This window comes from Oncorhynchus clarkii, chromosome 9 (genome assembly GCF_045791955.1).
Source record: "Oncorhynchus clarkii lewisi isolate Uvic-CL-2024 chromosome 9, UVic_Ocla_1.0, whole genome shotgun sequence".
NCBI lineage: Eukaryota > Metazoa > Chordata > Actinopteri > Salmoniformes > Salmonidae > Oncorhynchus > Oncorhynchus clarkii.
The window spans coordinates 53,304,354-53,330,157 of record NC_092155.1 but is presented as its reverse complement, the minus strand read 5'-3'; the positions used below and the strand labels follow the sequence as shown (position 1 = coordinate 53,330,157).

The 25,804-nt window shown below is 39.8% G+C and overlaps 1 protein-coding gene across 1 annotated transcript in view; it reads left to right on the top strand.

The window, feature by feature from the left end:
• LOC139416532 (castor zinc finger 1) overlaps window positions 1–25,804 on the top strand; it is a 256,197-nt gene that overhangs the window by 46,886 nt on the left and 183,507 nt on the right. The window contains exon 3 of the mRNA XM_071165248.1: window positions 16,954–17,057. The gene's annotated coding sequence lies outside the window, so the exon portion shown is untranslated. The remainder of the gene's footprint in view (window positions 1–16,953; window positions 17,058–25,804) is intronic.

The window sequence follows — 25,804 nt, the reverse complement described above, 5'->3', positions numbered from 1 at the left end:
ATATATATCTATATTTGTCTGGACAATACACTCAACATAGATCAGTGTAAGAGGAGAGCCTGTATGGTGCTTTCAAACTGCTTCAATAGAAAATGGGGTATGCTTACGTATGTACTGGATTTGCCTATAGTATGTACCTCTCTGTCAGGGAGTGGGCACGGTACATTCTTGTGTTTAACCGATGGGAGGGATGAACATGGTACAATAGAAAATCTTGCCATTCAGGTTCAGAGGTTTTAACCCGGTCCTCAAATGTGAGAACTTGCACATACTGTACATAAGACTTTTTAAAGCTTCCGGAACTCCGTTTTACATTTCTCAGGACCCTCTTACTGTCTGAAAACTAGTTTGGCCTCCTCTGCCCTGCTGTACCGCTCTGGTACTTTTTTCCAAAGAAAATGAATAAAACAGCTGTAAAAAGGTCCATAAAAGAGTTTGACTACAAAGAGACGACTTCTCAAAGGACTCAAACAGATCTTCAGATACCTTAATCTAGACTGTCATCTGACTTGGTTTGATTTGCGGCAAATACGAGTTCCAATTAGCGATGGTATCAGATCTGACCTAAGTATGAGCAACTAAGAGCTTTTAAAGAAATGAATAAAGGAAAAGTGAATTAAGAGTAATTTTGTGTAATTTGTAGCCTTTTCATTCAACAGTAGTCGTCACTTTGTTTTCAGATCATATGTACAGAGATTAGGGTACGCGTTGATTACTTCATTTCAGTTGACAGGTTAGCTCGGCTCAATAGATGAAAAGGTATTTTATCAAAAGACTTGAAAAAGACTTTAATTTGAAGCGCAGCGTGTACAGTCATTGACTGGGTTAGTGTCTTATAGTTTCTTGTGATCCTTTTTTATCAGCAGAGTCAAAATGGTATGCGCCACTGTATTCACAAGTTCTGACTAGGTTTTCAAAACAGACATAGGTAATATTTCAACTTTTTTTAACCTTGCTTTTTCCCCTATCAAAGGCCTAGCTTTTGATTGTGTCTTTTTCAACTTCAAAGGTCAAATCCATTGTTCGAGGAAAAAGTAGTGTAATTCCTTGAAATAGAGATCCGAGTATCAACGTCCCCTTAACACTACAGTACCGTACAGCACTTTCAGGATATAGACTGTATGGAAATATGTCCAATAAATGTATCAATTTATACAGAGTAAGTGTACATTACTGTCCGGGAAACAGAAACCTAGAGTCCCTTTCGTACTCAAAAACACTTGAAAGGAACTCCATATAAGCTATGTGTCCACTTGTAAACTGTAGACATCATTGTTGGGGGTGGGGGAGAGAAGGAGGCGAGTGAAGGAGAAAGCGAGATTACGACTAAGAGAGACTGAGAGAGGGATTGTGCCACATGTCAATCAGTCTCCAAGATGGGATCTGATATCTTCCATAGTGCATGTAAACAGTAATTCTGTGGCAAGAGTACTATAGGCAGTTATGAGTACTTTATAAGCTTAGCCCCTGACCTGTACCTTTTAGCTGTGTCCAGCTGATCTCTGCCTGCTCGTCATGCTGCCTCTCATCCATGTGAATCTTTATAAATACAGTGCCTTCAGAACGTATTCGCAGTATTCACCCCACTTTCTCCACAGTTTGTTGTGTTACAGCCTGAATTTAAAATGGATTAAATTGAGATTTAGTGTCACTGGCCCACACACAATACCCCATAATGTCCAAGTTTAATGATGTTTTTAGACATTTTTACAAATTAATAAAAAATGGAAAGCTGAACTGTCGAGTCAATAAGTATTCAGCACCTTTGTTATGGCAAGACTAAATAAGTCACAGAATAAGTTATGTGGAATCACTAATAGTGTTTAACATGATTTTTGAATGACTACATTGTCTCTGGACCCCACACATACAATTATTTGTAAGGCCCCTCAGTTGAGCAGTGAATTTCAAACACAGATTCAACCACAAAGACCAGGGATGTTTTCCTGTGCCTCGCAAAGAAGGTAACCTATTGGTATATGGGTATAAAAAAAGCTGACGTTGAATGTCCCTTTGAGCATGGTGAAGTTATTAATTACACTTTGGATAGTGTATCATTACACCCAGTCCCTATAAAGATAAAGGCATCCTTCCTAACTCAGTTGCCAAAGAGGAAGGAAACTTTTCAGGGATTTCACCATGACCCAATGGTGACTTTAAAACACTTACAGAGTTTAATGGCTGTGATAGGAGAAAACATTGTAGTTACTCCACAATGTTAACTTAAATGACAGAGTGAAAAGAAGGAAGCCTGTACAGAATAAAATATTCTAAAACATGCATCCTGTTTGCAACAAGGCACTTAAGTAAAACTGCAAATAATGTGTCAAAGAAATACATTTTATGTCCATATTACAAAGCGTTATGTTTGAGGCAAATCCAACACATCAATGAGTACCACTATTTACATTTTCCAGCATGGTGGTGGCTGCATCATGTTGTGGGCATGCTTGTCATCGGCAAGGACTAGGGAGAAACAGAATAAAGCTAAGCACAGGCCAAATCTGGTTCTGTCTGCTTTCCAACATATACAATTCACCTTTCAACAGGACAATAACCTAAAACACAAGGCCAAATATACACTGGAATTGCTTACCAAGACGACATTGAATGTTCCTGGGTAGGCTAGTTACAGCTTTGACTTAAATTGGCTTGAAAATCTATGGCAAGACTTTAAAATGGCTGTCTAGCAATGATCAACAACCAACTTGACAGAGCTTGAAGAAATAAAAAAATAAGTGATGTGCAAACATTGTGTAAACCAGGTGTGCAAAGCTCTTAGATACTTACCCAGAAAGACTCAAAGCTGTAATCGATGCCAAATGTGATTCTAACATGTATTGTGAATACTTATGTAAATTAGATATTTATCTATTTCATTTTCAAAACATTTTCAAATATCAGTTCTAACAGGTTTTCACTCTGTCATTATGGGGTATTGTGTGTAGATGGGTGAAGGAAAACATTTATTTAATACATTTTTAATTTAGGCTGTAACAACAAAATGTGGAATAAGTCAAGGGGTATGAATACTTTCTGAAGGCACTGTACATGTTTAACACCACAGTGTGCATTTATTTTTCTTTATCTGGTTAAACACCTGTTTTGACCAAATATCCCTCCAAATCTCATGTATATCTCAACAACTATTTGGGTACACTATTTTTTTACACTTTTTAACGAAATAAAGGTAAACTTTGATTTAAAAAATGAATGGACAAAACCTCTATTAAAAAAAGAACATGACATGCCATGAACTACCTGTCCCATTCAGACGTGAACCATCTTTCAACCTGGCACTTATTATTTGTGTTTTTACCTCAATGTGCTTGTCCCATGGGTGTGTACATTTTTGCAGAATGTGAGGTCATGCTTGAAAAATGTAATGAAAAGCATTTCATGTCATGACACATCAAAACCTGTTTTTACATAAGGACCTGCATTTTTTATATCCGTGCAGTCGTCAAACGAATGTTCCTCTCTGGTTTTGTTTGTTTTTTTCTTATTCTTTTTTTCCTCTGCCCTTTGCTCATAACCGGATCTGAACACAGAGAGACGGGAACAAAAACTGACAGCATTCTTTCACAGTGACTTCACCCATTTTGTCTCATCTGATACCTTTTTGGAAATCATGAAACTAATTCCCCAATTCCCTTTTCATGTACACAGTCAATCCACCCTTTTCAAATGAATTCTGATGAATTGGTACAAATTGAATGCCGTGTTCGATATAAGTACACCACCTGGACAGGACGCTATAATCTATTGCAAGACCTGCTATGAAATGAGTTGTATAATACATCAAAAAGTACATTTGAACTCCAGTCTAGTTTGTCCTGTCAAGTGTGTTGGCCAATGATGCATTTCCACTTCACAACAAAGTTCCATTCTACTTCCAAAGTAGTGTTCCTCGGGGCATTCTCTGTGCAGATGCCCCAGTGTTTAAGAGGTGTCTGAGACAAGAGTGTTACCTCACCTGGTCTTATATTTACCTCAGATGGTAGGATTAGGAAGTAGCCATGTGGAAGATATGGCTCTAATCCACTCTTCCTCCGTCTTGGCTAACACACACACACGCACGCATGCACCCACACACAGGCCGATTGGCCTTCTGGCAAATGCCAGATGCCTGGACCAGTTTTTAGTAGGGTGTGTGTCAAAATGGACATATATTTTTTGATGTAAAAATAAAACATTCAAACATTTGAAAAAGGTGACCCTTTTGTGCAATTTCTCTGTAATACAATAATGAGCCTGTGGCTGATCAGTGGTTAATGGTCGGACCCCCTATCAAGATGGTTTACTGATAGACAGCTGAGGTCAGCAAAGAAAACTGCTCTGACTCTGAACAATTCCTTTGACCTCATGGCTTGGTTTTTACTCTGACATGCACTGACAACTGTGGGACCTTATATAGACAGGTGTGTGCCTTGTCTTGTCCAATCAATTTAATTTACCCCGGGTGGACTAAAATGAAGTTGTAGAAAAATCTCAAGGATGATCAATGGAAACAGGATGCACCTGAGCTCAATTTTGAGTCTCATAGCAAAGGGTCTGAATACTTATGTAAGTAAGGTATTTCTGTTTTGATTTTTAATACACTTGCAAAAAATGATATAAACCTGTTTACGCTTGTCATTATGGGTTATTGTGTGTAGATTGATGAGGGTAAAACAATTTAAGACATTTTAGTACAAGACTTGTAATGTAACAAAATGTGGAAAAAGTCAAGGGGTCTAAATGCTTTCGGGAATGCACTGTAAATGTAGAAAGAACATATTCTACATTGTTCCCCTCAATCATAACATTCTGTTTTCTGGGCGACTAAAACCACGATCTGGCCAAACCGTAAATTGCAATATCCTCATGATTCCTGTAATGAAAGTTTTTGCCCTGCCCCTGTGCCTGTGCCCTTGCTGGGGCCTGCTGTTGTGTTGAGCGAGCCACTCTCTTTTCCTCCTATGCACTCGAGAGAAAAATGCGTTCTGATTGTGTACTAATTCCAAATTGCGGGAAAAACACAGCTTTGGAAACTTCACCCCCTTGTTCCTATCAAAGGGAGGAGGGTCTCAGCTTTCTGTAGGTATCATTTTTGTTTCTCAACTCTCAATATTCATCTCAATAACAACTATTTTACAACCAGTATATTTGATATGGCTTTGAGAGCGGTGCGAGCATGAATGTGCACCGGTCATTGCCAGGGCACAAGCCTAATAGGCCTCGTGGGCAGTAGCCTACAACTGCAGCATTTGTTTAGGACATGACATTTACTGTTGGATGAATAGATGGCTACTAGCAGTGGGTATTATAGGTAACACTTTACTTACTTCAGTCAAAAAGAGGGTGTCTTGTACTGCACCTGAAATCTGCTCCTGCATTCATCCCAGTCATCAGCAACAGACCATTGGGGTAGGTGCATGTCTGACATCAATGTGTGCGCAATTACAATGATAATTTAATATGTTAAATAAAAAATATATAACATAAACACACATTTGGCACGTAGGCCATGGTGAAATCGAATGTTTTACCTTGTGTGGTAGGTTTTGTGGGTTTCAACATTTTTATCTAGGTCTCATAACCAGCCATAAAATAACTACCTTGGTAGTTTTTATTTTATTTTTTTAAGTCTTATGTAGGTGTCATAACAAGACATAAAATAACTTAATATATGTCACAACAGGTCTAAATATATGTGTCATGACAATGTTATGACCATATTATAACAGGTTATGTCAGCTGTTATGACATACTATGCTATAGTTCTGACCGTGTCATAACGTCTTTCTTACGCTGGGTGTAAAGTGTTACCGTATTATATTAACAGTTAATGATCTAGTGTTTTGAGTTTTAACTTCCCCAGATGTTGAACCCCACATGAATTAGCCTATGGTGTTAGTTAGTGCACATAAAGATGTATGGATTTAATCTCTATTGAACAAAAAACAATCATGCAACTATAGTCTAATTGTCAACCCAAAATTCATGTCAATCACTGGATTAGGATGCATATCAAAATACACTACATGACCAGGATGTGTTTACTTGCTCGTCAAACATCATTAATATGGAGTTGGTTTCCACTGGATGTTGGAACATTGCTGCGGGGACTTGGTTCCATTCAGCCACATGAGCATTAGTGAGGTCGGGCGATGATGTTGGGTAATTAGGCCTGGCTCGCAGTCGGCGTTTCAATTCATCCCAAAGGTGTTTGATGGGGTTGAGGTCAGGGCTCTGTGGAGGCCAGTCAAGTTCTTCCACACCGATCTCAACAAACCATTTCTATATGGATCTTGCTTTGTGCTTGGGGGGCATTGTCATTCTGAAACAGGAAAGGGCCTTCCCCAAACTGTTGCCACAAAGTTGGAAGCACAGAATCTTCTAGAATGTCATTGTATGCTGTAGCTTTAATATTTCCCTTCAGTGGAACTAAGGGGCCTATCCCGAACCATGACAAATAGCCTCAGACCATTATTTATCCTCCACCAAACTTTACTGTTGTCACTATGCATTGGGGCAGGTAGCGTTCTCCTGGCCAAACCTAGATTTGTCTGTCGGACTGCCAGATGGTGAAACGTGATTCATCACGCCAGAGAACGCGTTTCCACAGCTCCAGAATCCAGTGGCGGTGAGCTTTACACCACTCCAGCCGACGCTTGGCATTGTGCATGGTGATTTTAGGCTTGTGTGCGGCTGCTCAGCCATGGAAACCCATTTCATGAAGCTCCCGACGAACAGTTATTGGGCTGATGTTGATTCCAGAGGCAGTTTGGAACTCGTTAGTGAGTGTTGCAACTGAGGACAGACGATTTTTACGCACATCAGCACTCGGGGGTTCCGTTCTGTGAGCTTGTGTGGCCTACCACTTCGTGGCTGAGCCATTGTTTCACGTAGACACATTTCCAATTCACAATTACAGCACTTACAGTTGACCGGGGCAGCTCTAGCATGGCAGAAATTTGACGAACTGACTTGTTGGAAAGGTGGCATCCTATGACGGTGCCACGTTGAAGATTACTGAACTGTTCAGTAAAGCCATTCTACTGCCAATGTTTGTCTATGCAGATTGCATGGCTGTGTGCTTGATTTTATACGCCTGTCAGCAATGGTTGTGGCTGAAATAGCCGAAATCCACTAATTTGAAAGGGTGTCCACATACTTTTGTATATATAGTGTATCTTGAATCATGCATTCCTGCTTGGACGTGTTAGAGGAGACCTACTTATTTATTGAATACCCCAGTAGTCTATTTATCATACTTCCTAATAAAGCACTATGGATGACTTTATAAGGGTCATGGGCTGGTGCCACCAACTGTAAAAGTTAGTGGCACCAGTGACACCAGGGGAAAATGAGTTGGCAGGTCGCGCAGTGATGTGTGCTTGTGTGGATAAAATGCCAGGGCCAAATTCTTCACACACACACACACACACACACACACACACACACACACACACACACACACACACCTACCTCTACAGTGCAACAGAGGTGGAGACCAGTATTTCGGTACTCCTAATATGTGGCAATGTTTTGATAAACATTTGTCAGCCTGAACTCAATGAGTATGTCTGCAGGCACATGAATATTTCGATATTAAACAGATTATGGCGGTAGTCATGTAAACACCTTACTTTGCTTTTCTTATTCGGCGTAAAGTCACCGTTTTTTTTTGGTTAGTAATCTTTTGAATTATTATACTGAACAAAAATATAAACGCAACAATTTCAACGATTTTACTGTGTTACAGTTCATGTGAGGAAATCAGTCAATTTAAATAAATTAATTAGGCCCTAATCTATGGATTTCACATGACTGGGAGTACAGATATGCATCTGTTGGTCAGAGATACCTTTAAAAAAAAAGTAGGGTTCCAGAAGTGTATATGATCTGTGCATGTGCTAGCACCAGCTGAGTGAGCCTCCCTCTTTAGTGCCAGTGAAGTGAGTTGGGAACAACTGAATGTTTGAGTCTTAGAAGTGGTTTTCACATACAAACTTCATATGTTCAAACTCCGAATCAAATTTGCTTCACAAAAATAACATGGTCGCTGTGGCAGAATGTTTATTTTGATTGCCAATTTTCTGCATTCATCAGAGTGCCATCAGGTCGCCTGTTTTCAGATGTGTCCCTGTAAACAGAATTTTTAGGGAAATCGTTCTTCTTGAAAAGCATGTGAACGTTTTAATCAAACTATTATATTAATCTGACTATCCACAATAAACGCATTCATGTGTGCATGTAACCGTACTCAATGTACCTTGCACCTGTCATTATAGCTGTTGGATTCGGCTGTCCACACTATATTACACTTTGGATTGTTGTATATCATCAATCCGTTGGTGTGGCCGGGATCATTCCACAAAGAAAGATCATAAAACGTTCGATTTGGATCTTTACAGAGTTGTGTGTTTTCTTTTAATGCATCTACACCCACTGAATAAACAGTAACTGAATTTCAGATCAAGTTGACCGCTGTCATTTAAAAGTCAGCCCAGCCGTCTACATTAGATTTCCACTGAATATCACATGCAAATGGACAGAGAAAAATGACGTTAACATCTGAAATATAGCGATGAATATGATTTCCATATCATAATAGCATCATCATGCTATCACTTGGATGATTGATGTATACAATGATACCCTTAACAAATCTTTCCTATCATTCCACTCTAGGACTTTATCCCAACTACCATCATCTTAAATGGCCTAGTGGAAGTCTCATTGTGTTATATGTGATGCTAAGTCCATCTCATTAGGGATATAATGGGAAAATATAATTAGCACTGGTAATAATTATTGTATTTATTACGTTTTCTGTTTATTTATCAACTACATTTCAACTGGTAATTAGCAGTAATTAGGAGTGGGTTCATTTCCTTATCTTAACTCATTATGCGTATTGTTAGCAGTTTTATCAAAACTGCTCATAATATAAGAATCTTTGGATTTACCCACTGTATCGAAAGAGGGTATTGGTTTATCATTAGCTGTAGAGTTTAAATTGTAATGGTTGTTCCCCTTAAAGGCGAAGTTCAGTATTTTACAACTTAATGTTAGATGGTTCCTCGCCCTCAGAGGAGTATATGGGGCATGCAGCACGTTCAAAATTTAATGGTCAAATTAACTCAATTATTTGGTTTGACGTTACTTCAAACCATACATGTTTTACCTCATGCCCTCATCACTCCCATGTATTTTTAGATGTTTAGCTATGGTGGCTACAGTTAGTTTGGACACACCTACTAATTCCAGGGTTTTTCTTTATTTGTACTTTTTCTACATTGTAGAATAATAGTGAAGACACCAAATCTATGAAATAACACATATGGAATCATGTAGTAACCAAAAAAGTGTTAAACACATTTTATATTTGAGGTTCTTCAAAGTAGCCAGCTTTTTCCTTGATGACAGCTTTGCACACTCTTGGCATTCTCTCAACCAGCTTCACCTGGAATGCTTTTCCAACAGTCTTGAAGGAGATCCCACATATGCTGATCACTTGTTGGCTGCTTTTCCTTCACTCTGCGGTCCCAAGTCATCTCAATTGGGTTGAGGTTAGGTGATTGTGGGCGCCAGGTCATCTGATGCAGCACTCCATCACTCTCCTTCTTGGTCAAATACCCCTTACACAGCCTGGAAGTGTGTAAGGGTTATTTGGTCATTGTCCTGTTGAAGAACAAATGATAGTCCCACTAAGCGCAAACCAGATGGGATGGCTTATCGCTGCAGAATGTTGTGGTAGACATGTTGGTTAAGTGTGCCTTGAATTCTAAATAAATTACTGACAGTGTCACCAGCAAGGCACCATCACACCTCCTCCTCCATGCTTCACGATGGGAACCACACATGCGGAAATCATTGGTTCACCTATTCTGCGTCTCACAAAGGCACAGAGGTTGTAACCAAAATCTCAAATTTGGACTCATCAGACCAAATTACAAGTGTGACTGACTGGCTCAAATCGGTCTTATGTAGCTAAATTGAAATTGGGTTTCTTACATTGGATAAAAGTAGAGACGCAGAGCTACAAAATGGTATATCATACACTGCATATCAGGAACAATGGGAAAGAAATTCTGCTTTGAAAGTTGATAAACTTGTAAACTCACTTTTGAGAAATGGGCCTTTGAATGTTTTGGTACCTACTGGAGAGCTCTCCGTTGTCTACACCCATTCAGCATGGTTCACACCCTCTTAAACCAGCCCCACCCATCTCTTTAAGGATTCACATGTAAGATCATGTGCTAAACCGTGAGTAGTGTAGTAAAGATTAAGACTAAAAGTGGTAGTAGCCTACAATAAGGAAAAATTCCAGGTAAACAGTAATTGTCCAGATACAAATATTTTATAAATATTAGATGACGCTTCCACACATCCAGTGGTGGAAAAAGTACTAAATTGTCATACTTGAGTAAAAGTATAAATCATTTCAAATTCCTCATATTAAACCAGACGGCACAATTATACATTATATATATATATATATTTTATTTTTTTTGACGGATAGTGTTGGAGTGTACCCTGGCTAAGACATCATTTTCAAACTAAGCATTTGTGTTTAGTGAGTCTGCCAGATCAGATCCAGATCAGACGCAGTACGGATGTTCTCTTGATAAGTGTGTGAATTGGACAATTTACTTTTGGGTGTCAGGGAAAATATATGAAGTAAAAAGTATTTATTTCGGAATGTAGTGAAGTAAAAGTAAAAGTTGGCAAAAATATAAATAGTAAAGTAATGTACAGATACCCCCCAAAAATACTTAGTAGTACTTTACACCACTGCCCAAATGCCTTCACACCAGTACAATGCCTTCACACAAAATGCCTTCACACCAGTACAATGCCATCACACCAAATGCCTTCACACCAGTAAATTAGCATCCTTTATATACTGTTACACACACATGTATCACATAGTATTCCATACATAAGTTAAGGCCATGCAACCTGAGTTAGGTGCACATGTACAGTACATAAACAGATGCATGCGCTATATATTTATCTGGTGGACACTTGATAGGGTCACATGATATTGCTGTGGTATGTCACAACATCATGTTACGACCACACATATCAATATTCATTTTATATATCAATATTTTGCTAAGTCTTGCTAAGTGGATGGGTCTCTACAGAAGGTGTAAACGGTACAGCCAAATGGTTACTTGCATAGTAGCAATGTCAGAAATAGATAGTGTCAGTATAAACAAAATAATATATAGTATGTACAAGAACAATATCAATAATGATATCAGTGATAGACGAGGTAGTTATATGTATACAATCAGGGGTAAAGTGGCTGAGCAGCAGGATACAAAAAACATAGTAGCAGCAACGTATGGTATGTGTGTTAGGAGAGAGCCTGTTTCTGTCCTGCCCTTGACTTTGGTACAGGGCATGTGATGTCCATAGCCTCTTCGTCACAAAACTGATAATCTCAAAAAGATACGTTTGTCTAGCTGTGTCGAGTCCAGGTGGTGCTTGTATAGGCAGACCCTCTATGGGAGGAAGGATGTCAGCGTTGCGCAGCAGCTGAAACCTGGTCTTGACAGTCCGAACGCTCCTTGTTTACACCACGCTCCAGAGCATCGAAGCTGTAAAACAGGGAATAACAACAACAACAAAAAATCAGAAGACATTACAACCCTGCACAACATCAATTCACCTCTCAAGTTTAGATAAGAAGAATAACCTCATACAATGAAAATTATTTTCACCTGAAGTGCTGGTGCTGCTTGATCTGTGGCAGTGGACTGAAGTACGGAGTCAGGTGTTGTTGCCAGCCATAGCTTTCCACCAGCACCGTACCATCCTCCAGTTCAACCAGCTGTGGGATGTTGACTCCTGTCACAGTGCTGTCCAGCACAATACCAGCAATCTCAGACAAATTGTTCACTGTGGTCTTTCTGAAGCTCTGCTTGATGAGGCCGAAGCCCCAGTCGGGGGCAAACTTGGTGTGGCCTGCGATCAGGAAGTGAAGGTCCAGATTGTGGTGGAGCTTGTGTATGGTCCGCCAGGCACAATACCAGAGCACAAACTTTGTCATGTTTTGGCCACTGCAGTTATCACAATTCAGGTCCACACGTGTTTCCCCAAGCTCCGTAGATGGTGAAGAAATGGTGCATGTAGTTGATGACTGCGCTGCTGTCTTTGCTTGCTTGGGCCAGCTCTCTTTTTGATGGGAGGCATTAGACCATTCTCCTTGTGTGACTGGTGGAGGAGAGTCAGGCGTGTTCTACTGATACTGAAAGACAAATTCCAGATACAAATATTTTAGCATTATTATACAATAGATGCAAAATGGCATTCTGAGATAACATCACTACACACAGTTCATACATGTAATGTTAGCTAGCTAGCCAGCCATCTAACGTCAGCTGGCTAGCTAACAGCAAGCTTTAACTAGTAATACAAATCAATTGTCATAGCTAGCTAAAGTTAACCAAATAGGTTCAACGTTAGCTAGTTAGCTAGCTAACATTAGGCTATAACTAGCAATGCGAAATGGCATTCTGAGAAAACATCACTAACGTTACACACACTTCATACATGTAAGTTAATGTTAGCTAGCAAGCCAATCATCTAACCTCAGCTAATGTTAGCTAGCTAACAGCAAGCTTTAACTTGGGGTCTTTTGTTTCGAAATGTCACGTTAACATTAGCTAGCTAGCTAAAAAATGAATCCCAATCCATAGAGTAACGTTACTCGCAATACAAACCGATTGCCAAAGCTAGCAAAAGTTAACCAAATAGGTTCAATGTTAGCTAGCAAGTCAGCCATCGAACTTCAGCTGGCTAGCTAACAGCAAGCTTTAACTAGCAATACAAAACGATTTTCATAGCTAGCTAACGTTAACCAAATAGGTTCAATGTTAGCTAGCAAGTCAGCCATTGAACTTCAGCTGGCTAGTTAACAGCAAGCTTTAACATGCAATGAAAACAACTTTCTTACAAAATTAGAAACGTATAATATCTGAATCTGTAGCTAGACTTTTACCCGTATACATGGATGAAAGCTTCACGGCAGACCGCAACCCCTTTTATTAATTAAGACGTCCTGTGTCGTTTCCGTTTTAGTTTGTACAGCTTTTTTGGCCTGTCGGGTTCCACTGATTTCAAAACTCAGTCAACTTCTTCTGTGACAACACTGTTGATTGCTGATTCTTCCCAATCACTGTCATCAGAAGACTCTACAATGTCTTCTTCAATTAAAATGTGTTTTTTCCTACCTAAATCAGGGATTTCCTCATCGTCTGAGAGTGTCAGCATGGCATGATCGTTTTCCAGAAAGTATTCCATCACAACTTTTTCCCACGGACCTTTGTCAGTAGCGCCTGATATATTCAGGGCAGCAATGTTATTGAGAGCAGTAGCAACACATTTGCTTATCCTCTGCAGCATAGGTAACTCTGGGTCTTCCTATCCTGTGGCGGTCCTCATGAGAGACAAGTTTAATCAGGGCGCTTGATCGTTTTTGCGACTGCACTTGAAGAAACGTTCAAAATTCTTGACATTTTCCTTATTGACTGACCTTCATGTCTTAAAGTAATGATGGTCTGTCATTTCTCTTTGCCTATTTGAGCTGTTCTTGTCATAATATGGTATTTTACCAAATAGGACTATCTTCTGTATACCACCTCTACCTTGTCACAACACAACTGATTGGCTCAAACACATTAAGAAGGAAAGAAATTCCACATATTAACTTTTAACTTGGCACATATGTTAATTGAAATGCATTCCAGGTACTTCATGAAGCTGGTTGAGACAATGCCAAGAGTGTGCAAAGCTGTCATCAAGGCAAAGGGTGGCTACTTTGAAGAATCTCAAATATCATTTTATTTGTTTAACACTTTTTTGGTTACTTCATGATTCCACACTTGATGTTTCATAGTTTTGATGTCTTCGCTATTATTCTACAATGTAGAAAATAGTAGAAAAATAAAGAAAAATGGCTGTGGTAATGGCTGGAGCGGAATAACCCCATAGTGGAATGTGCCACTACACAAATTAGGTATTTTTAGGAGAACGATACCCCTTAGTTTTCTGATTCAGAAGTGGGTGGTTTCCACAACCTGTAGCTTTTCAATTCTAATTTTGCCATTGAACAAATGTTCATTAAACACTGAACGTTTTTTGTCCTTTTAAATATCATTGTGTCTTAACCGAAAACAATGACAAGATACTGGAGAATTTACTTAATTATTTAAATATGTATTTTTTAGGGCATTTTAGATTTTATTCAGACAGATTAGAAACATGACCCGCCAAGCCGCACTTCTTAACACCCGCTTGCTTAACCCGGAAGCCAGCTGCACCAATGTGTCGGAGGAAAGACTGTTCAATGGACGACCGAGGTCAGCCTGCAGGCACCCGGCCCGCCACAAGGAGTTGCTAGAGTGTGATGAGCCAAGTAAAGCCCTCCTGGCTAAACCCTCCAATAACCCGGACAACGCTGGGACAATTGTGCGCTGCTCCATGGGACTCCCAGTCACGGCATGTTGTGACCCAGCCTGGGATCGAACCCCAGTATCGAGCCTGGGATTGAAAGCCCCTTCAAGTGCAGGTCAAGCAAATACTAGAGAAAGCAGACTGTATTGCAATCATCTCTGATGGGTGGTTGAATGTTCGTGGGCAAGGAATAATTAACTACATCATCTCCACACCTAAAACCAGTATTCTACAAGAGCACAGACACAAGGGACAACACACACACCGGTCTCTACATTGCAGATGAGCTGAAGGCAGTCATCAATGACCTTGGACCACAGAAGGTATTTGCACTGGTGACAGACAATACTGCAAACTTGAAGGCTGCTTGGTCTAAACTGGAGGAGTCCTACCCTCACATCACACCCATTGGCTGTGCTGCTCATGCATTGAATCTGCTCCTCAAGGACATCATGGCACTGAAAACAATGGTTATACTCTACAAGAGAGCCAATGAAATGGTTAGGTATGTGAAGGGTCATCAAGTTATAGCATCAATCTACCTCACTAAGCAAAGTGAGAAGAATATGAGCACCACATTGAAGCTGCCCAGCAACACCCGTTGGGGTGGTGTTGTCATCATGTTTGACAGTCTTCTGGAGGGGAAGGAGTCTCTTCAAGAAATGGCCATATCACAGTCTGCCGATATGGACAGCCCCATCAAGAGGATCCTCCTGGATGATGTATTTTTGGAGAGAGTGGTAAGCAGCCTGAAACTCCTGAAACCTACAGCAGTAGCCATTGCACAGATTGAGGGAGACAAATCCATCCTGTCTGATGTTCAGACTCTGCTTGCAGATGTAAGAGAAGAAATCCGTACTGCCCTGCCCACTTCACTGTTGCTCCAAGCAGACAAAACTGCAGTTCTGAAATACATCAAAAAGCGTGAAGACTTCTGCCTGCAGCCCGTACACGCCGCAGTGTACATGTTGGACCCCAAGTATGCTGGCAAGAGCATACTGTCTGGTGCAGAGATCAACAAGGCCTATGGTGTAATCACTACTGTGTCTCACCATTTTGGCCTGGATGAGGGCAAGGTTCTTGACAGTCTGGCGAAGTACACTTCCAAGCAAGGGCTTTGGGATGGAGATGCAGTCATGCAGTCGTGCCAACATATCTCATCAGCCACCTGGTGGAAGGAACTTTGTGAATCTGAAGTCCTTTCCCTTGTTGCCTATGTCATCCTCCAAATCCCACCAACATCATCCACCTCAGAGCTCAACTGGTCCTTGTTTGGGAACACACACACCAAAGCACGCAAAAGGTTGACCAATACAAGGTTTGAAAAATTAGTAACCATCCAGGCAAATTTGAGGCTTTTTGAGCCGGACAACAAGCCATCCTCAACAAGGTTGGAAAGTGACAGTGAAGATGAGGCCTCAGACTCTGATGTTCAAGAGGTGGATATTGAGGAGGTGCAGGGAGAAGACATGGAAGTCTGAGAGGAAGACAACCAAAGCTTTAGTTTTTAGACTATCATTTTACAAATGTATGTTGAAAACGTTTTTGGGAGATGCGATGGATCATTGGGGATCATTCAGTATTGCTTTTCTTTTGTTGTTCAGTGAAATCATCCCATGTGAAGAGTCTACTCATTGAAATAAAGTTCAATTGGTAACTAAATAGTTTTTTTTTTGTTTATTGGAAGGATTTAATCCTGTGCAATTATTTCTACTTATGATAAGGTAAAAGGTTTATGTTTCTGTCTTCATTTGATATGGTAAATATATCCAATGCAAAAACATCTACATTTAAATGGTATTAATATTAATTTTCATATATTTCCATTAATTCCATATATTCCCGTTAATTCCCACGGAAAGTTTCCACCTCTGAAAATTCCCCAAAATGTGCAACCCTAGTTGCAACCCCCCTTTTGCCCTCAAATCAGCCTCAATTCATCGGGGCATGGACTCCACAAGGTGTCGAAAGCGTTCCACAGAGGATGCTGGCCCAATGCTCCAATGCTTCCCACAGTTGCCAAGTTGGCTCGATGTTCTTTGGGTGGTGGACCATTCTTGATACACACAGGAATATGTTAAGCATGAAAAATCCAGCACCATTGCAGTTCTTGACACAAACCGGTGTACCTGACACATATTACTATACCCGGTTGAAAGGCATAAATGTTTTGCTTATTCACCCTCTGAGAGTCACACATACACAATCCGTGTCTCAGTTGTCTCAAGACTTAAAAATACTTTTTTAACCTGTCTCCTCCCCTTCATCATCACTGAGAAGTGGATTTAACAAGTGACATCAATAAGGGATTATAGCTTTCACCAGGATTCACCTGGTCAGTCTATGCCATGGAAAGAGCAGGTGTCCTTAATGTTTTGTACACTCAGTGTATGTGCATATTAGGCACCTCTGGTATACGAAATGAATTGTACCGTAATGTGTAAAGAAGTCGTATATCAACTGAGTTATTTGCAACTCTCTCTTGTATCCCTTTAGGATCCAGCTGCCAAATGATTGCCCATCAAGCAGCCATGAGCAGAGTCCAGACTGTAGCTCAACGGTAGGCTGGAGTTCAGACAGAGGTGCTGCCCAACTGACATGTGAGTCTTATTTCTCTTCTACAGTAATTCAGCATTTTTGCATGCTACACTGCCTTCAGAAAGGTTTCACACCTCTGATTTTGTTGTGTTACTGCCTGAATTTAAATTTGATTAAATGTAGATGTTTTGTCACTGGCCTACATACAATACCCCTTAATGTCAAATTGGAATTATGTTTTCAGAAATCTTTACAAATTAATAACAAATTAAAAGCTGAAATGTCTTGAGTCAATAAGTATTCAACCCCTTTGTTATGGCAAGCCTAAATAAATTCAGGAGTAAAAATGTGTTTAACAAGTCACATAATATATTGCATGGACTCTCTCTGTGTGCAATAATATCTGCATTGTGTCCCACCACCCGCCAACCCCTCTTTTTACGCTACTGCTACTCTGTTCATCATATATGCATAGTCACTTTAACCATACCTACATGTACATACTACCTCAATAAGCCTGACTAACTGGTGTCTGTATATAGCCTTGCTACTCTTCTTTTCAAATGTCTTTTTTACTGTTGTTTTATTTCTTTTACTTCTTGAAACAACTTAATTGTCTGAAACATGTACGCAAGCAGCACACACCAGTCATGATACCCCAAGGCCTAGATTAATTAAGCTATGAAAGCCCATGAGCAGGGAACATTCAGCAGGTGCCTGTTTGCCTTGGTATGGGACTTGGTTTTGGCAGTGGTGCAGTGGCTCATTATAAATCCATAATTAAGTTACAATTTTATTTGCTTTTTTAACATATAGTCATCAGGGATTGACTTGGTTTAAACTCAGATTTTGTTAAGTGCACTCTTGGCTATATTGCTACGTTATGTCCTATTCTACTTCAATCATTTGACTCTTTATTGGCTTCGTGGATGAGAAGTCATGAAGGATAATATGGTCGTGCCTTTGTTGGTTTTGACCCTTTTCCTATAGGTGTTAAGATTCAAATTTGCCATAGTCGTTTCTGGTGAAGCTTACATTGTCCTGATTCACTCTTAATCCTAAACAAGCTGATTTGCCCTCCCCCTCTTCACCTCGGCACAAAACAAACACAGTGGCACCCTACTAGGTGCAGGGATGGTCTCCTGAACCCCTACTGTTCAACTCATCCTGTTTTGTGGTCTGTTAGCTGTACTAAGTGAATAGGGAAAGGCAGGTCTCTGTGGGTAACGTCTGTCTTTTGAGTCACCTGCCAGGAGAGAGGGAGGGTGAGAAGCCCAGTGGGGGGGGGGGGGGGGGGGGGGGGGGGGCTCTAGGTGGGATGAGCTGGGCTGTGGGAGAGAATCCCCTGCACACTGGGTGGTCAGCCCCAAATGAGAGGCTCCACCAAACGGGTAACGTATGCCAAGAGCTTGTTCAGGCTAACCATGCAGCCTGTGGAGGGGGGATTGGGCAGGAAATTGAGGTTAATAAGCGTGCTGTATATTAAGCAGTGGTGGGGCGTCCCCAGCCTCTGAGTGCTCAGGTCCAGCACCTCTCTTAGAGACGTTGCCAGCGAACTACAGTTACGTACACCACAGAATACTTCAGCAGTTATGCAGTGACATTATTTATTATGTAGCACAGCATGCATGCTCAAAAGAGGATTTGTTAGAAAAATGCATAAAGATAAACATTAGAGAACTACCGATAATCAGTCATGCCGATATTTATGGCTGGTATTAGCCTTTCTTAGTCCATCGGCTATCAGCCCTTGAGTATCGGTGCAGCCGATTTCCCTTTCATAGCGCGAGTGCACTTACCTCTCGTGTAAAACCCTGCAAGCCGGTGCCACTGATTGCTAGTTAGCCTGTCGTCGAGGATCCTCTGGGCTGCTTGCTAGCTACCCACTTATGCTGCATATACATTTAGCACACTTTAATAATGCCACACGAAATGTAGGAACTTTGTAAGTGATAGTAAATTTACTGTTAGGCAAAACAATGTCCAAACTGGGGTCCAGCACTTTACAAAGCAATGTAGGTTCAATGCCCTAGAACTTTGTCATAGTAATGCCAAATATGCTCATTTCAAAGATTGTCACAAAACATTTAGTTAATTCACTGAGTTAGCTAAATGACTTGTCTTTCCCTTGCTGAGCTGATCTGCTGCCCGAGCCGAACTGCCTGGCTAGCTACATGAGACACAATCGGCCTTGTAGTATTTGATTTTTGTAGACATCTGCCAGAAGTAAATTCATCCACAAACACAAATATAATATCTTTCATATGACCACGTTTTCATGAATTTTATGATATAATTGTCAAGCCAATTCAAATGACCAGGGACATGAACACGGAAGTCCAGTATGTCTTAGGAACGCGTCACTTGCACACGGTCAGTAGACCTAACATGGTCCCAAATGAAAGGGAAACCGATTGTTTGTCGTCTGTAGCCCCATAGACGAATGAAATCAGCTCAATAACAGAATGTATGCACACAGTCCTATTGAATATGAATTCACCTGTATTGTGAATAGGTCTATGCCATCAGGATTTACCCAGTTTATCAAGAGATTTACCATAAAATAAATAATTACTCTTATGCAGTTATATGGTTAAAACAAAGTCAAATGGATTATATGGTTGTATAATTGATTTGTTAATGCTTACATGGTTGTCTCTGGGAAATATTTTGCCCCAAAAGAATTGGTATCGGCATCGGCCCTTAAAAACCCACATTGGTCGTTCTCTAATAAACATCCATTATTTTTTACCCATTTTGCATGCCTTATTATCTTATCTGACAATATGAAACAGAACTAGTAATAATTTTGTTGTTGTCGCTTTATTCATTTAAAAAATATATATGCAGTTAAGTTTGGACACCTACTCATTTCAGATGTTTTCTTTATTTTTTACTATTTTCTACATTGTAGAATAATAGTGAAGACATCAAAACTATAGAACAGCACATATGGAATCATGTAGTAACCAAAAAAAGTGTTAAACAAACAAATCAAAATAGATTTTAGATTCTTCAAAGTAGCCACCCTTTGCCTTGATGACAGCTTTGCACGGTCTTGGCTACTACATACTACAATATTTTTGGTTACTACATGATTCCATATGTGTCATTTCATAGTTTTGATGTCTTCACTATTATTCTAAAATGTACAAAAGAGTAAAAATGAAGAAACATCCTTGAATGAGAAGGTGTGTCCAAACTTTTGACTGGTACTGTATATCCATATTGTAACAAATACACAGGGAGAAAAAGGTGTAGATTCACACGTAGAGTGTGGCAGGTGTTTATTTCGCCTTCGCAGAAGGCAGGAATCGTGGTCGCAGGCAATGGTCATACACAGGTAGGCAAACAGGCAGGTGAATCAAAACTAGGACTGAAGGCTATAACTGGTTCTCACAAACGAGCTAGGAAAAGGCTTAGTAGAGTCAAAACGAACAATACCTCACAAAGGCATAAACAGAATGAACTGAACTAAATAAGTAGCTGATGAGACCAGGTGAGTAACTAACACAGGTGAAATCAATGAATGAAAATGAAAGACAGGGCTACATTCAAGAACACAAAGAAACAGGGCTACATTCAAGAACACAAAGAAACAGGGCAACGTTCAAGAACACAATGAAACAGAACACAAGGTTGACTAAGGAAATAAATACAGAACCTTACACATATCTTAATATCTGTTATTTGTATTCATTGCCATAATTTGTTTTATTTTAGTGAGGTACTTACTTGCCATCTACCTGCAATGTATGAAAAGCAATGATCCCAACACCGAGCATTGTGAAAAAGAGGCTTATTTTTCCTATTTCACATTGCTTGCAAATGAGTAAGATTAATCCTCAGAGACAGATTGGCCAGGAAGACCAAGGAAATCTGTTCAGGTGAACGGAGTGGTCAGCAATCTCAACAGTAGGTGTTCATTGTATATTACAACGCGCACTCTAGTTTGTGTAGTGCATAACAAGCCATACCATTGAAACTCACGGCTTTCTCTTATTCTTTCCCCCACTGTGCTTGGCCCTAGGGAGAGGCGCGTTCAACGTGTTGTAATAAGGGTAGCTGATATAATGAAGGTCATTGTAATCAGAGCTAATGTGCCAAGGAGTCAAGACACTGTAGCTTTATTTGCCAGCTAGGCCCAGCATTTTGTGCCCATGGGGATCAGGCTGATAGTGTTATCTTTGCTAACCTGACTCTAATACAGGCCTTGCTCCGCTGTTTGTGTCAGCATCGCAGCTGAACTTTTCCCAGTGATACGTTCTGTGTGAGGATGGAGCAAGGATTGGGCTCCACTCAGCTCCATTCTGGTTAAATCCCATCCCTAGGTGTTTGGCTACTCTTAATTCAGATATTTAGAGAGCCTAGTTCTCTCTCTCTCTCGCTCTGATTCCTTGGGAGGACAGCAGGGCCTTACATAGTCTTCCGTTGGATGTATTTGACATAAAAACAACAACATTGCATTGACGTCTGGTCTTGAAGACGTACGTTCAAGCGATGACCTCTAAATCTAATCCTCTCCTTCACGATATGCAAATGACTCCAGTTCAAACTCGATTTGTTTTTGGTAGTCTGGGACACTGAGTGGTTTATTTTCAACTTTTACTCTGCAGTGTAAATATGTGAATAAGAATGCCTTCTTAAACCTAGACACTCTTCATATATATATATATATATATATATATATATATATATATATATATATATATATATATATATATATATAGTATATTTTGCTTCAGCCTTCATTTTATTTTCTAATATTTTTTTTTTAGCTCGTTTGAAATGACAGAAATAATGAGAAGTACTGTATGCAGAGCCATATGATTTAGCGAAACCAAGACTTGAACTTTGTCTTAATGTGATATCTGAATACGCCCACAGTGGGCCTCTGGGAATGATTGATGGTAGTTGTATTCGTATTCAAATATAGGCATTTATGTGGTTGTGATGAGAGTACAGTACTATATTTCTACCATTTCCATGATTGCAGAGGAGAATGTAGCTACTGGCAGGGATAGCCTATTCCTTTCCTAATGTCCCATCTTTTAATAATTTATTTTCCAAAAGTAGTTTTAAAAATGGACTTTAACTGCAATGACATTTATTTGATATGTAAATTAACTTGCAATAGATTGCTTATTTGTCAAGCAGTATTTGATAAGTTCAAGGAAATAAATATAGAAGGAATAGTAACTTTAGGCCCCTTTACCAAATGTACGTTTCTAAAGGAAGCTACAGATCATTGTAGATTTTCTTGTTTTCACCATTTAGAGTTACACATCACATTTATCAAGAGTTTCCAAACTCCAATGTTTGACTCAGTATTCTTTTATACACCCCAAAGTCTGTAAAATGTGAAACAAAACTCATACCAGTGGGCTACCCCCAATGGAAACTGAAAGTTGGCTCACAGCTCTTTCACTTTTCATAATTGCCTTTTTAACTTAACACTGCATGCCGCCTTCTGTGACAAACATCAAAGGCCCTTCCTTATTCATTCGAGCACCTCCAGAAAAAAGAGCTGCCCATATCTAACCCCGTGCTACTCCCCTGGCCCTATCATTCAAACTCCCACCCCGGCTCTTTGTGGCTTCCAGAGGACCACAGTGAAATGATCTCTTTTGTTGCGCATCATTAGTTCCATCTGTTGTGCGAGCAGGCCTGTCTGTTCCGGAGCACGGCAACGTGATGGTCGCCAGGGGCGATCGGAGACGCCACTGTCCCAGCGGCTCGTGGCACGACCTCCGCTACCGCGGCTGCCTCCTCCACTGCCCCCCACCGCCTCCCCTCTCTCCTCCATGACACTTTTACTCTCTGTCCTCTGTGTTTACTTATTTATTTATGCATCTGGGGAAGAACGTAATCACATACACTTTGTATTTCTCGATTGTGCATTGTATTGTTGGACGATGACTGTAAAGGACAGAAGTTAGCAAGGAAAGTGTTTTTGTTTCTCGTGCTGTTATTTAAAAGTGTAATATACAGTATACTGTAATGACAAATACTCTTACTGGAGACACCAGATAAACAGATATACAGTGGTTGCTCCACTAAAAGTTTTGTGATTATGCTGCAGGACTTAGAGGTAATTTGTGGTTTAGTACAGTACCCTGCGTCACCACTTCATTGCTCCAGAACAGTGCAAGGGGGAGTTAGAGCATGGATTATGCTTTGGGGTCCTACTGTGTCTCTAACTGACAATGAATGAGTGACATAAACCTAAGTAGAAACTAATAATTGAGCATGATTTCAGTATTACTTACTAAAACTGTTGTTAAACAAAGGTTTTTATTATTTTATTTTGTTAGGATTATTTTGCTCTTACTGTAGTAGTGTAGCCCACTCCCGACCGGTCACGTTGTACAGTGCCTGAGTGGCACAACGGTCTAAGACACTGCATAGCAGTACAAGCTGTGTTGTTACAGATGCTGGTTCAATACCCGTACCGGCCTCGACTGGGAGACCCATGAGATAACTGTAGGTTTTTGGTTTCTCTCCCTCTAAAAACAGAAATACATATAACAAATTGGCAAATTAGTAACAATGTCTCACCCCATGTTCAAGAATGGCCTTTTTCTCGCTCATTTTACGTTATTTGAAAATTAAATAATCTCGAAAATATTGTTATTTTTTAAACAAATCGATTATTATTATTATTATTATTAAATTAGAATACAATTATTATATAAAAGCCCTTGGATATTTTAGCACAGATATATTATTAACCCTGTTATTAGCAGGACAATATATATTGGTCATATTGGTCATGGCTCCCGAGTGGCGCACAATGGGACTGCCTTGCGGTTCTCCAGCTGTATCCACTGAAAGTGCGCAAGGTTCAAGGCACGAGGGCAGGGGGCACGGGATGGGCCGCAGAGCCACGCAAAAGATGGGGTGGACCCCCACCCTGCCACATTGGATAGCACAGAGAAATACTTTAAGGGGCATTCCACGAATAATGGCGCTGACTAGGGAAATGTTCCCGTTGTTCTTAGTGCCAGTCTGCACGTTCAAACTAAAACAATGTAACCAATAATGGCATCGTTATGCTTTCAGTAATAAAATAATGATAAAAATACTATTTACTAAAATACTATTTCAAAATAAAATAATTAGAATAGCCCATTATGGGCTATTAGCAGGACAATATACCTTTACCAACACCTCTCTGTATTCTGATACTTTTCTTTTTTCTTAATTTTTTTATTCGAGAGCCCTCCCACAGTCCACCCCAAGAATAAAAATACAAATAAAAAATACAATTAATTCCATTCCCCCCAATGCACAAACAACCAAGAGAATGAACTAAAGAGAAAAAAGAAAAAGGCAGAAGAAAACAGTAAACAACAATGCAAAAATAAATAAAAAATACTTTTTTAACCTTTCTGGGATAGGTGGGACACTTGGGTCCCACATGGCCAATAGCCAGGGAAAATGCAGAGTGCCAAATTCAAATACATTTCTATAAAAATCTAACTTTCATTAAATTACACATGCAAGATAGCAAATTAAAGCTACACTCGTTGTGAATCCAGCCAACATGTCAGATTTCAAAAAGGCTTTTCGGCGAAAGCATAAGATGCTATTATCTGATGATAGCACAACAGTAAACAATGAGAGAGTAGCATATTTCAACTCTGCAGGCGCGACACAAAACGCAGAAATAAAATATAAATCATGCCTTACCTTTTGTTGGCATATGTCCCATAAACATCACAAATGGTCCTTTTGTTCGATGAATTCCGTCGGTATATATCCAAAATGTCAATTTATTTGGAGCGTTTGATCCAGAAAAACACCGCTTCCAACTTAGGCAACGTCGCTACAAAATATCTCAACTACTTTTGTAATACAACTTTAGGTAATTCTAAACGTATATAATCGATCAAATTGAAGACGGGATGATCTGTGTTCAATACAGTAGCAAAACAAACTGACGCTACTTTTCTGGTTATGCGCCTCTATCAAAAGGTACACATGAAGTGACGTTCGTTCTGAGCTATGGTACTTCTTCATTACACAGAGGAATGAACCTCAACCAATTTCTACAAACTGGTGACATCCAGTGGAAGCGGTAGGAATTGCAGGAAAGTCGATTAGAATCTGGATTCCCCATGAAAACATATTGAAAGACAGTGACTTCCAAAAAAAATAAAATCTGAATGGTTTGTCCTCTGGGTTTCGCCTGCTAAATAAGTTCTGTTATACTCACAGACATGATTCAAACAGTTTTAGAAACGTGGAAACGTGTTTTCTATCCAATACTACTAATAATATGCATATATTAGGATCTGGGACAGAGTAGGAGGCACAAAAGGCACAAAAGTGAAAAAGCTGCCCCCTACCCCAAACAGGTTAATACAATTAAAACAAAGGACATCACGGACAACTAAAATCATAACAGCAATGCCAACTGTATATGTTTGTGTGCATGTCTGGCACTATTACATGTACAGTTCAAGTCGGAAGTTTACATACACTTAGGTTGGAATCATTAAAACTCGTTTTTCAACCACTCCACAAATTTCTTGTTAAAAAACTATATTTTTGGCCAATCGGTTAGGACATCTACTTTGTGCATGAGACAAGTAATTTTTCCAACAATTGTTTACAGAGAGATTATTTAACTTATAATTCACTGTATCACAATTCCAGTGGGTCAGAAGTTTACATACACGAAATTGACTGTGCCTTTACAGCTTGTAAAATTCCAGAAAATGATGTCATGGCTTTGGAAGCCTCTGATAGGCTAATTGACATGATTTTAGTCAATTGGAGGTGTACCTGTGGATGTATTTCAAGG